Below are 13142 nucleotides of genomic sequence, written 5' to 3' on the forward strand. Positions count from 1 at the left end.
GCTGACCTCAGGCGCCGCAAAGAGTGCGTGTGAGGCAGCCGCTCCCCGGTTTGGGGCCGTGTGGGCGACTCTGGGCCCCATGCCTCGGTCCCTCGGGGAGCCACGGCGACTGGGGGCTTATGTGGCCTGGAACAAAACGCACTCGTGGCTTGGTTTACACACGTGGACACAGGGGTCTGTTGAGCGCTTACTACGCACCAAGCGTGCTCAGCTCCAGGGACCCAGGTGCACAGACGGCCATGCGGGTGCCTGTTTTGGGGAACCCCGGGTCCCCTGGAGCAGGGCAGGGGGGCCCCGGGGTTATATGGCAGCCTCAGGTCACAGAGGGACACAGTGCTGGAAAGCAGGGCCAGCAGTCCGGGAGGGCTCCCTGGGGCAGGCGTGTGGACGTTCTCAGGAAGAGAACGGATGTGCCCAAGAGGAGGCGAGGGAGAGGACGGGGCCCCCTCCAGATGCCAGCTGCTGAGCCCCCTCCTCCCCCTGCCGGAGGTGGACTTTGTCCTGGGGCCCCAGGAGCTGGGGGCTCGGAGGGGAGGCAAGCAGGCGCTTTGGGCGGGGACGGGAAGAGACCCCACTTACAGTTGGGAAAATCGCTTGGGATCCGGTGCGGAGTTGGGGTTCGGGGGTGACTCAGGGGGCGGGAGACCCAGCTGCGGGCCAGACACAGAGCATCGAGGGGCGCGTTGGCGGCCGCCAGAATGAAGCTTCCCGAGGCGGCATCCGGAATTTTGAGCCCCTGGTGTTGCTCAGATCCGCTGCACGGCGGGAGCCAAGGGCCTTGTGTTTTCTTTGCCCGAAGCCAAGTCCGCCCTGAGATTTATAGCAAACCCCACACGCACCCCCGAAAACCTGCTGCGGGCCGCCCTCCGCCGCCACGCTCCCGCGGAAAGGGCATTTGGTTTGCGGGAAAAGCGCCCCACGCTGACCGTGTCCTGCCATCCCGTCCGGCGCCCCAGCCCGGTTTAGCATGGATGGTGCCGGGCGCGCGTGAGTCTCGGCAGACCCCGGGAGCCCCCAGACCTCGATATCGGAGACCCCTGGAGACGTTTGTGTTTCACACAGGTTGTAAATTCTTTTCTGACTCGGGTTCCGCTCGACTCTGGATTTGATTAATTACCGAGGTGTTTGGGAAAGCCTTCGGGTGCGGGCAGCCGGCAATTGATTTACAAACTGTGTACACGTGATTTCCTTCAACAATTGTAAATTCACACCACGGGGACGCTTTCCAAAGAGAGGGCCGGGTTCTTGGTGCTTGAAAACCGGCTTTGGCGAAAGGCCTGGGTTCTGCTCACGCGGGGGCGTGGGGCTCAGCCTCTGGGCATCGTGGCAGAAATCCTGCCCCTTGATTGTATGCACGGCACGTCCCCTTCCCCCCCCCCCCCCCCACAGGTTTGGTCACGAATCCGGGGCAAGTCAGGTTCAAATGCTGCGCGCGGCAGAGGGAGGTGTTGGGTCTGCGAGGGATCTTCTCTATGTGCCTCACAAGTCGCCCTAATGAAATGAGTTTTATTCACAGGCAAGGCCGCCTAACGCTGCAGGAACACAAGACAGATGCAGCCATCCCGTTAGCAGGTGCGTTGCCCGCGACGGAGACATATTGCTCATGAAGTTTAATTTTCTAATAGTTGATGAGGTATAAGGCACCTGCCATTGCTTCTGGGGCTTGGGCGCACGGGCTCCCGAGAAGGCGGAAAGGGGGCCCCCTCCCGTTGCTTTGTCTGCCATCGTGTGGATGGGGCTGGGGCGGGGGGTGCGAACGATTCAGCCATGAGGCAGACGGCAGCCAGTGTAGGTAGTTGGGCACGTTTACGAGTTCTTTCAGGAGGGAAATGGCATAAACTGCAAAGCGGGAGCTTTCTTTTGTAGCAGAATATGGCCCGTCCCCTATCACATCGCAGGATATATTGTATACATACGGTGTATTGTATACATATGTTGCATACTCTACATACAAAATATATACTATATGTGATACGTATCCTACATGTAATATGCACACTATATCCAATATATAAACTATGTATTCCTATATATCTATGTATAATATATACATTAAATATATATGCTATATGTACGACGCCTGGGTGGCTCAGTCGGTGAAGCGTCCGACTTCAGCTCAGGTCATGATCTCACGGTTACTGAGTTCAACCCCTGCATCAGGCTCTGTGCTGACCCCTCAGAGCCTGAAACCTGCTTCGGATTCTGTGTCTCCCTGTCTCTCTGCCCCTCCCCTGCCAATACCCTGTCTCTCTCTCTCTCTCTCTCTCTCAAAAATAAATAAACATTAAAAATTATTTTTAAATATATGCTTAAATTAATTAATTAATTAAAAAATGTATATGCTATATGTAATACATACTTTATATAAAACATATACTAAATATATGTATAGTTTATGTACTATACATAGCTTTATATAGTATATATATCACACATATAATATGTAATATACATACCATAGATGATATACTATATATAAAATGTATACTATGTATAGTATATACTATGTGCTACTATACATCTAACTATAAATAATATTTTTTAATTTTTAAAAATTTTTCATGTTTTTTACTTTATTTTTGAGAGAGACAGAGAGAGACAGACCATGAGCAAGGGAGGGGCAGAGAGAGAGGGAGACACAGAATCGGAAGCAGGCTCCAGGCTCTGAGCCGTCAGCACATAGCCCGACGCGGGGCTCGAACCCACAGACCAAGAGATCATGACCTGGGCCGAAGTCAGACGCTCAACCGATGGAGCCACCCAGGCACCCCTATAAATAATACATAATACATATTATATTGTAAATATATATAGTATATATGATATATCCTATATGTGACCATATATGATATGTATTCTATACGTAATATGCATACTATATACTACTATATATAACTATTATAGTATATGTATTATATATAATATATGCTATGCATTACTATATGTATATAAATATATATAACATATATACTTTGAATATCATATATATGTGTGTATATATATGCTATGTTTATCATATGTGTAAGTATATATATTATATATACTATGTTAGTATATATATACTATGTTAGTATATACTATGTTAGTATACTAACATATATTATATATACTATATTATATATACTCTGTTAGTATATATAATATAGTATATACTATACATGTGTATCCCACATATATACCACATATAACCATATATCTGTATATATACTATATATACCACACATATACACCATATATACACCATATACACTGCATATATGCTATGCATATGCTTATATAAGTATATATACTATATATACCCCATATATATTGCATGGGGTATAATATATACTCTATTATATACTATATATATTATACCATATATTATATATACCACATATGTACACCATATACACTGCATATATGCTATGCATATGGTCATATAAGTATATATACTATATATACCCCATATATATTATATGGGGTATAATATATACTGTATCATATACTATATATATTATACCATATATTATATATACCACGTATATACACCATATATACCACACATATGCTACATATACCCCATATATACAATATATATTATATATACCACATATATACACCATATATACTGCATACATGCTATGCATATGGTTATATAAGTATATATACTATATATACCCTATATATATTCTGTGGGGTATAATATATACTATATCATATACTATATATATTATACCATATATTATATATACCACATATGTACACCATATATTCCACATATATGCTACATATACCCCATAATACTATATATATTATATATACCACATATATACACCATATATGCACCATATACACTGCATATATGCTATGCATATGGTTATATAAGTATATATACTCTATGCACCATATTCATAACTATATAGAGGGTACATATACCGAATTACACACACACACACGGTCATGCATAGTAAAGAAGGTGTTATGTTGCATTTGGCTTATCGCGGCCCTAAATTACCGTGAAATAGCTCGTGAGGTGTGTTTGAGCAGCGAGGGGCGGACGTGTTCCTGGGCCCTGTGCACTGTGTGACACTGGATGGGGGGACACTTACGGCTGGGGTGCAGGTGACAGGACAGCGTGTCGCTGCATTTTAATGCATCTCTTGGGGCGAGACTTCGATGCAGTTTGTTGCCTCGTTGTTACTCTTCCCTCCCGGACGCGTTTCGGGGCTTCTGAGACCACATAGACGGGCCCTGGGAAGACTTGGGGGACGGGCGCCCCAGCACGGGTCAGTTCTTTCACTGGGAAACACCGTTTTCGGCCGGTGGTTCACCTGCTGGGAAACCCTGAGTGTGAGGGGCTCACGGGGTCCTCTGCGTACACACCCCTGCAAGGCCTGTGTTTGCACAAGGACTCAACGTGAGCTGAGCTGAGCTGAGTAGGGAACAGGTTCGCAGGTGGGTGGACAGGCCCACATTCGTGCAGCCATCCCCAACCAGCCACGCATCTGGGACGTGGTCCAGACAGAACGGGGGGCTTTAGGCTTTCACAGGGCAACCTGGGGGCCTGGGACCCTATCACCCAATACCCGATTTCCACCTCATCCCAATGAAGACTTAAGTGGGTCCTGTCTGAGCTCGATGCCTTTGCCGAGAAGCACAGCCCCGGGGCATTTTTGCAAAGTTGCATTGTTGGCAAGGGGAGTTACTAAGTCCTACCCTGTGAGTTAACAAACACTTATCGCGGACTTGTTCTGTGTCCAGAACCGTCCATCTGTCTGTCCGTCCAACACGTTCGGAGGTGCAACTCTTACCTTTACTCTTTAACAAAAAATAATAGATTGTTTCGTTCACAGATACAATTCTTACCTTTACTTTTTAACAAAAAACAATAGATTGTTTCTTTGTTTGGAGCACCGTGAGGTTTGCAGAAAAGTCGATCGGGAGCAGGGAGAGAGTTTCAGTATTACCACGCGCCTCCCCCCCCCCCCACCCCATTCCGCTGCTGTTAACATCACGTGTCATGGCAGCATGCATTTGTTACCAATGACGAGCCAGTGTGGACACATCGTTACCGGCTGAGGGGCCGTGTTTCCACGGGGCTCCCTCTGTTGTGCATTCCCATGCATGCGTCGGGTGGTGACACGGATAGGCACCCACCGTGACGCGTTTCATGGCCCCCAAATCCCCCGGCTCTGCCTCCGCCCCATCGTGGTGGGGATTTTGAGTCTTTGCAACTCGGCTTCCTGGGTCTTTCGGGGGAAACTCTCGTGTGTGGCCCCCTTTCCACGACTGACTGGAACACAGAAACATGACTTGGGTAACACCGGATGCAAATGCGGGCACAGGGGCTTGTATCCACGGTCCTGCTCTCGGTGTGAATTTGCCCCGCTCTGCCTTAGTTAGAACCCCACAAAGACTGAGTCGAGGGGTCAGAAGCCCACAAACGCCGAGTCGAGGGGTCAGGAACGTGGGGTCTCTGTGGCCTCTGTGCAGGGTCGACGGGAGGAAGCTGTTGGCCGACCACATGTGGCAAATCCCACGAGCGAAATGTTTCGTTCCCGGGACACCTGCACGGACGTCCTTCTCGACACGTGCACTCGTCGACTTAGCTCATGCGACTGCTGCTATAACCGGTACATCCTGGTCGGTCGTGGGACCGTCTGCCTTTGGGTGAAGGGAACACGACCTTGGACTCGAGTTTTGGGGGCCCGGGGGCACGATCTGGGGTGCAGACGGGCTCCTGAGCTGGCCTGACGCGGGGTCCCGAGTGTCTGCACTGATTCTGCGGGACGCGTCTGGGCAGCTTGTGCGGGACGGGCTAGGACCCAGTGCCCCCCGCCCCCCCGGCCCCCCGGCCCCCCGGCCGGGCTCATCCCCTGACCTAAGAGCTGCCAGGACAGTGGACAAAACAGCAAAGGGACCCTGCGGTCTGACAAACGCCCAGAGGGCCAGGTGCACGTCCCGCCCGGGTGGGGGGTGGAGGGGGCAGAGGAGACCATGAAGGTCTCCCAGGTGTGCACGTCACCCGCGCACGGGGGGCCCCCGAGTTTCCAGATGTGGCCCCTGCCCTCATGTGCGAGCGGGGACAGCAAGCGGCTCAATTAGGGCTCGACAGAGATTCCCGAGCCGCCTCCTGGCCCCCCGGGACTTGGGGGCCTCAGGTAGACACGCGTGAGAGGCAAGGATGTTGTTTGCATTGATTAAAAGCGACTGCTAATAACGGGTAGGAAACGCTCACAGCCTCGAACCACGTGTCCCTGATTTCCAGAGGGTCAGCGTCTCATTAATCTTCCGGTGCATTTACAGCCTGGTGTCACTTTACCTGTAAAAGGACAAGGTCTGATGAAGGCGGAGGGATGTTCCCTGTGTCGCATCGCGGCCGCCGCTGCCCTCAGATGCGCGAGGGCGGGCGGGGGTTCGTCCGCAGCGCCCCTTGGAGGAAGAGGACGTTGACTTGGGGATTTATGGCCATGGGGCAGCCGGAATGCACACACAAGAAACCGGCTTTCTTTTTTGACTGCTGGTTTGTATTTTTTTTTTTTTAAGCGGGAAACTGAGTCTCCTTTTCTACCCCGAGCGCAGGACTGGGCGAGGTTTTGCAGACGCACGTGGGTGGGGTTTAGGCGTGTGGCTGAATGTGGAAAGGGAGGGAGGGTGGCCCCCCGTGTGTCGGGGTGGCCCCCCGTGTGTCGGGGTCTGAACACGGGGTCTCCTGCAAGCAGGTGGCCCCATCCGGGGCCTCAGAGGCTCCGCTCCGGCCGGGGACACACAGAACCGGGTTGGGGAGCAGCCCAGACGCTCCGTGGGCAGCTGGCGGGTGTAGACAGCTGGGGCCGGGACGTTCTCTGGGTCCAGAGATGCTCATCCCGGCTCCTTCTTGGAGCCCTTCTTGGAGCCCTTCTAAGCGGCCCGCTTGCCTCGGGGCGGGGGATTCTCCAGCCGTGAATATTACAGGAGCGACTCTTTACAGTAAACCGCCTAACAGCGCCCACGGCTCATCATGGGAACGTGGCGAGGGTTGGGGGAAACGGGGCAAAGCTTGGTTTCCAACTTCCTCCAAGAAGGAGCCGCACGAGAGGCGGGCGTGGGAGCTGACCTGTCTCGATGTGGCAGGGAAGGTGCTTTTTTAAGGCGGAATTCGTGTTTAAAGAGGGGGACTTTGAGTAAAGCCGGTGGCCCTCTGTGACGTGGGTGGGCCTCGTCCAATCAGTTGAAGGCGTTCGTAGGACGCAGATTGACGTCCGGGAAGGAAGCGGGAGCTCTGTGTCCAGCTGGTGGCTGGGCTCTGGCCGTTACCCTCAGTTTGTCCCTGAGTCCCCGTGGTGGGTGACCCGGCACAATGGGGACCGTCCAACCTCCACAGGCGTAGGAACAACTCCTTAAAATAAACCTCTCTCTGTCCCTCTGTCCACACCTCACCCTGTCTTTGCCACACCCGGACTAATGCGTCCTGTCTGCTGTATCGTCATCGTGTCAGGTCGTACGAGGAAGGAAAGGAGAAGCCGTCTTTGGCCTGTGCCTCTGCCCCCCAAGCTCATGCGTGTGGCTGAGTCCGGGAAAGGTGAGCCTGGCCTCTGCCCACCCCACGGCGGATCCCCTGTGTAGACGGCACAACCGGGAACCTGGCCGCCTGTCCCGCAAACGGGCAAACTGGTGCGGTAACCAGAGTCTTTGTTCAAGTCCAAAGCCCGCTGCTCACGGCGGGGCATCGCGGCTCCGTGACTCAGTCTCCCCACCTGCCCAATGAGGCCCTCACCCAGATTCAAGGAGCTCACGGGAAGAAAACATGCGCATCCGGGCCTGGCTTCAACCTGGGCTCCACTCAGCGTGGGCTACTATGGGTTATGTTTCTCAAAAAATCAATTTGTTTTCTTAATTAAACATTTAAAAAAATGTTTATTCATTTTTGACAGAGAGAGAGAGAGAGAGACAGAGCGTGAGGGGGGGAGGGGCAGAGAGAGGGGGAGACACAGAATCGGAAGCAGGTTCCAGGCTCCGAGCCATCAGCACAGAGCCTGATGCAGGGGTTGAACTCACAAACCGGGAAATCATGACCTGAGCCGAAGATGGATGCTGAAATGACTGAGCCCCCCAGGCGCCCCTAAAAAAATTTTTTTAATGTTTATTTAGTATTTTTGAGAGAGAGAGACAGAGCGTGAGAGGGGGAGGGGCAGAGAGAGGGGGAGACACAGAATCAGAAGCAGGTTCCAGGCTCTGAGCTGTTAGCACAGAGCCTGATGCAGGGGTTGAACTCACAAACCGCAAAATCATGACCTGAGCCGAAGTCGGAGGCAGAACCCCCTGAGCCACCCGGGCGCCCCTCAAATAACAGGTTTGAGGGCCCAGAATCGCTGCTGCTTCGCCCCTCTTTCGGGGTGCACAGGTCACAGCACAGATCCGTGCCCGCCTCATTGCTGTCCCCGTGGGGACCCACTTCCTTTCGCCTTCAGCCCTGAGCGCGCGGCAGCCACGGAAGGAGTCGGGGGTCCCCGTTCGAAGATCCCAGGATGTGATTCGGGAAAGATTACAGCTCGCGGCCGGCAAGACCAGACCGCAAAGAAAAGCCCTGGGCAGAAGCAAATCCCGGCCTAGCCACGTGGTCACAGGTTCCCGTCCGTGGCTGAGTCCTACTCCGCTGTGTGCAGGGGCCCCTGCTGCTTACCCAGCGTTCCATCTGTCCACCGACAGTTCCTGTGTCCTCACTTTGGGGCTGTTCTGAACGCACGTGCCATCACTGACCCTGTCTGTCTGAACACCCGCTTGTAATTCTCTGCGGCAAACGCCGGTTGCCGATCGCAGCGACTGGGCCAAAGGCCACTAAATTATACACTTTAAAATAACACTAATAACGCTTTGAGGTGCCTGGGGGGCTCGGTCGGTGAAGCGTCCGACTTCGGCTCGGCTCGCGATCTCACGGTTCGCGGGTTCCAGCCCCGCGTCCGCCTGCGCGCTGACGGCTCGGAGCCTGGAGCCAGCTTGTTTTGGATCCTGTCTTCCTCTGTCTCCGCCCCTCCCTGACTCGAGCTCAGTCTCCGTCTCAAAATCAATGAACTTAAAGAAAATGGTAAGGGGTTAATTTTATGTTATGTGAATTCTCCCTCAACAGAAAGGAAAAAGCGAACTTGGAGGCCGCCAGGCCGACCCTGCAGCGCCCACACTTTGGGCCCAGACTCGCGTCTCCCCCAAGATCTTCTGTTCACGCAGGCGCTCACAGATGTCCCCGGACACGCCTTCCTGGGTTTGGCGCCATAAGGCGAGGCGGTCCGGCCGCGTCTCACAAAATCAGAGACACAGTGAACTTCAGCCGAACCGCCCATGGGTTTCGGGGCGGGGCCCCGGGTCGAAATCCTCCCTGGTCTCACAGGACCCGCTCATTTCATCGGAAAATCATTGCTAACGTTGTTTCCCGTTTTGTGTAATTGTGAACAACGACTTGCCAGTCTGGTGGCTAGATCCAGCCTCCCGTTTGTCTCCGGTTAAGCGGCTGACGCGGGGGACTGGTGGCTCAAGACGCCGGGGAAAGCGGTGCGCGCCGTCTGGGGCGCGCGCGGAGCCGGAGGCCACGCACGGAGCCTGGTGCGTCCCAGCGGGAGTGCGCGCGCTGCACATCGCTTGTCGGCAGCGACAGGAGCCGATCCGCTGTCCTGTGCACTGTTCGCTGCGTCCTCCGCGAGACCCCCCACGTCTGAGGTCTCCCAGCGCACGCGATGGACACAGGAACCACCCCCGAAAAGCCAGAGGCCTGCAGGAAAGGCACGGAATGTTCTGGCGTCGAGGTGTCCCATTGAAGAACGGAGTCGTGGGAAGGACACGCAGTATTCCGTATGTCTTGCACGTGGGGCAAGGAGGGTGTTTTCCATGCCACAAAAAAGGGTTAAATTGGATTTCCAAAAAAAAAAAAAAAAAAAAAAAGAGGTGTGTGGCGGGGGGAGAGAACACAGAGAGGAATAGTGTTTGAGACCCAAACAGAGGCCTGGGGTGTCTGAGACCATTTCCTGGGGAAGCAGCGCGAGCTCGGGCCCCAGGCAGGACCCCGGGACCCGGAGAAGTATGAGGCCACGCCCTCCGACGTCCCCGGACCCAGAACTCCACGCAGGACGTGAAACAGACAGGAGACAGGATGGCGTTCGCCTGATGGGAAATCTAAAGCCATTTCGGGCGTGAGCGGCTTGTGCGCGCTGGGGAGTGACCACGCTCGGCGTGCCCACCTTACGGGGCGGAGAGAAAATGTGTTATGCAGCAGGGGTCTGAGGACAAGCCCGGGAATGTAGCAAAATCACGCGCAGGTGCGACACGGGGCGGGGACAGTGGCTGCGTCAGGCCGGAGGGGCTGTCTGGGATGGCTCAGTAGCTTTTCCTCTGGCCGTGTGCGCACGGGGCCGGGGGCTCCCTGGGGTGGACTTTGTAAGGGCGCTGGTGCCGTCACGGGGGAGCCCCCACCCTCGTGGCCTCATCCCCTCCTGGAGCCCCCCCTCCAAACGCTGTCCCCTGTGGGTTAGGATTCAACGTGGCAACTGGGGGTGGGGGACACAGTGCACAGGGGTCCTCGCACCTCAATGCCGGCACCGTCGCTGGAGAGGAAACGGGTCCCGAGTGAGGGGGGCGCGGGAACTCGGAGGCCCGTGTGTGACCGCTGGGGTTACTGGCTGCAGTGGTGGGGGGCTGGTGACGCGTGAGGACCCCTCGCCCCGCATCTCCGAGGGTGCTTTCCTGTCGTACGTACGCGCGCGGTGCGCACAATCGTCCGGGCGGACGTGCCAGGCGGCACATTAACAGAGATGTAGCCGCAGCGGATCTAAGGATTTCCAGCCGGTGCCCGAGATTGCTGGCACTCGTGATTTTCCTTCCCCCGAGAGCGCAGGGAAGGATTTCCTACACGGGACTCGAGCCCCGCCGCCCCCTGCGCGCGCACCCGGGGTCGGGGCGGTACCCCAGCTGGTGCCCGAGGATGGACAGCCGGGAAGGGAGATGTGGGAGGCGAAGCAGGGCCCGGCGCCTGTGCGCGCGGGGCGCGGGACGCTGGGCGCGGGGTGCGGGCGCGCGGTAGGGAGCGTGCGCGATTGTCTTCAGCTAATGGCAACGCGAGTGGCATTTATGGCCCTAATTTACGGAGCGTTAATAGTGGTGCAGTTGGGGTAAATCATAAGATTTATGTCTTTGGGGCCAAGGACTAATTTCCATAACGCATTTACAAAATACATCTTGTCCTCTGAGGACGTGACCCGGCGGTGCCCCTCCCCACCCTGAAAGCCTCCCCTCCCCCCACGTCTGTCTCTCTCTCTCTCTCTGTCTCGCTTTCCTTCCGTCTGTCTGTACTTCTCTTCTGGAAAATAATTGCCAGAAGGGATTGGGCACCTGGGGACACAGACTGTGCCTGTCCTTCTTGGCCAAAGGGGTGGCAGGACCAGGGAGGGGGTAGGACAGGGCTGGGCTGTGCAGGGGCTGGAGACGGGCCACGCTTGGTTCACCAGCAGGCTCAGCTCAGGTGCGTTTAGGTAGCGTCATTGTTTTCCCCTGAAGTTGAAACTCTGGGGAGGCATCTTGGTCACGTAGGGCAGATGTGTTGATAAGACCCAGAGACCAGACGGCTGATGGACGACAGACTTGTACTTCTCATGATTCCGGAGGATGGACGTCCGAGATCCTGTCACTCAGCCTGCCTGTGCCTCGGTTTCTTGATGTCCTCAAGGGGGGTGATTGTTCGAGCTACTTACCGAGTGGCTTCCGAGAACCATTAATGGCAAGCGGTTGGGAACATAGTGGACAAATGTTCACAGGACACACGCCTTCCCGCATGTGGCTGCTGGGCTCAGGGCCCCGGACGCACAGGATCTCGTGCACGTTCACGGCTGCATGACTCAAAACAGCTGAGATGTGGGAGCAAGCCCGTGGCTGTCGACAGACACGCGGAAAAAGAGAATGGGGTCCATCCGTGATATTTATGCTGTTGAGGAGGATTCAGCCTTAAAGATAAGGAAGGACGTTGTGCACCTACCAATATGGGGATGGACCTTGGGGACATGATGCTCAGTGACATAAGCCAGGCACAGAAGGACAGATCCTATGTGATCCCATGTACAGGGGTCTCTAGAGGAGTCACGTGCATAGAGACAGACAGTAGATGAATGGAGCCAGGGGCTGGGGACAGCGATAGGGGACTCAGTGTTTCACGGGGACAGAGATTCGGTTTGGCAAGACGGAAAGTTGTGGAGACAGTGGTGGGGACGTTTGCACAGCATGATGAATGCATTCAATACCGCTGAACCGTGAACCTGAAAATGATTAAGGTGCTAAATTTTATGTCCTGTGTATTTTGCCACCATAAAAAAAAAAAAAAACTCGGAGAAACATAAGAATGGGGTAACCTAGTGTATGAAAGAGACAGGTTCGTGCAAAGGGCCTGGGGCAGGAAAGAGCTGGACTGGTTGGCGTCGTGTGGTGGGATGGGGGAGGCGGTTGGGACCAGAGGGCCTGCCACTCCTGGGTCAGGCACAGCCTCCCCCCCTGGGCCAGATTGGACAAAGTAAGGGGCTGGATACATAGGAAACAATGCCCTAAATTGTCATGTATGTTCCTTCCGCAGGCCGGGGTGGGGAGACGAAAAAAAAAAAAAACCACGCACGTGCTTCCAGTATTCAGAAAGGAATGTGCATTTAACAAGCACACGGGTCTCGGCCGTGTCTGAAAGGGCACAGAAGGGAGATGCCGACGGGGTACGTTGTTAATGACCCCCCCCCCCATGTGACAACTCGGTGCAGGAGTGCACGGAGCGTTCCGTGTTATCGCTGACACATTTATTAAATTAAGGCAGCCAGTCAAGCCTGCAGGAATGAAGCATCATTTTTATGCTGTTTACACATTACGGGGTCCCGGGGGACTCCTTACTTGGGGTTATAAATGCGTCAGGCACCGTGCATAAACCCTGATGATGGCAGTCTCTCCGAGCAGACGTGGATTAATTGATTTCTAATGGGATCTGCACGGGGCACGTGTGCTTGGCCCCACGTAGGGGACCCTCTCCAAGCAGAGGGAGACAGCCCTGCAGACACCGGGAGACTCCGTGAGACGAGCCTGTCCTGCCGCGGGGCTCACCCTTTGCTTTTCTAACAGGGGCCGTGGCCGCGGGGAACCCCTGGCCCCGCTCCCCTCCCCTCCCCGGC

The sequence above is a fragment of the Neofelis nebulosa genome, chromosome X (assembly GCF_028018385.1).
Source record: "Neofelis nebulosa isolate mNeoNeb1 chromosome X, mNeoNeb1.pri, whole genome shotgun sequence".
Taxonomy (NCBI): Eukaryota; Metazoa; Chordata; class Mammalia; order Carnivora; family Felidae; genus Neofelis; species Neofelis nebulosa.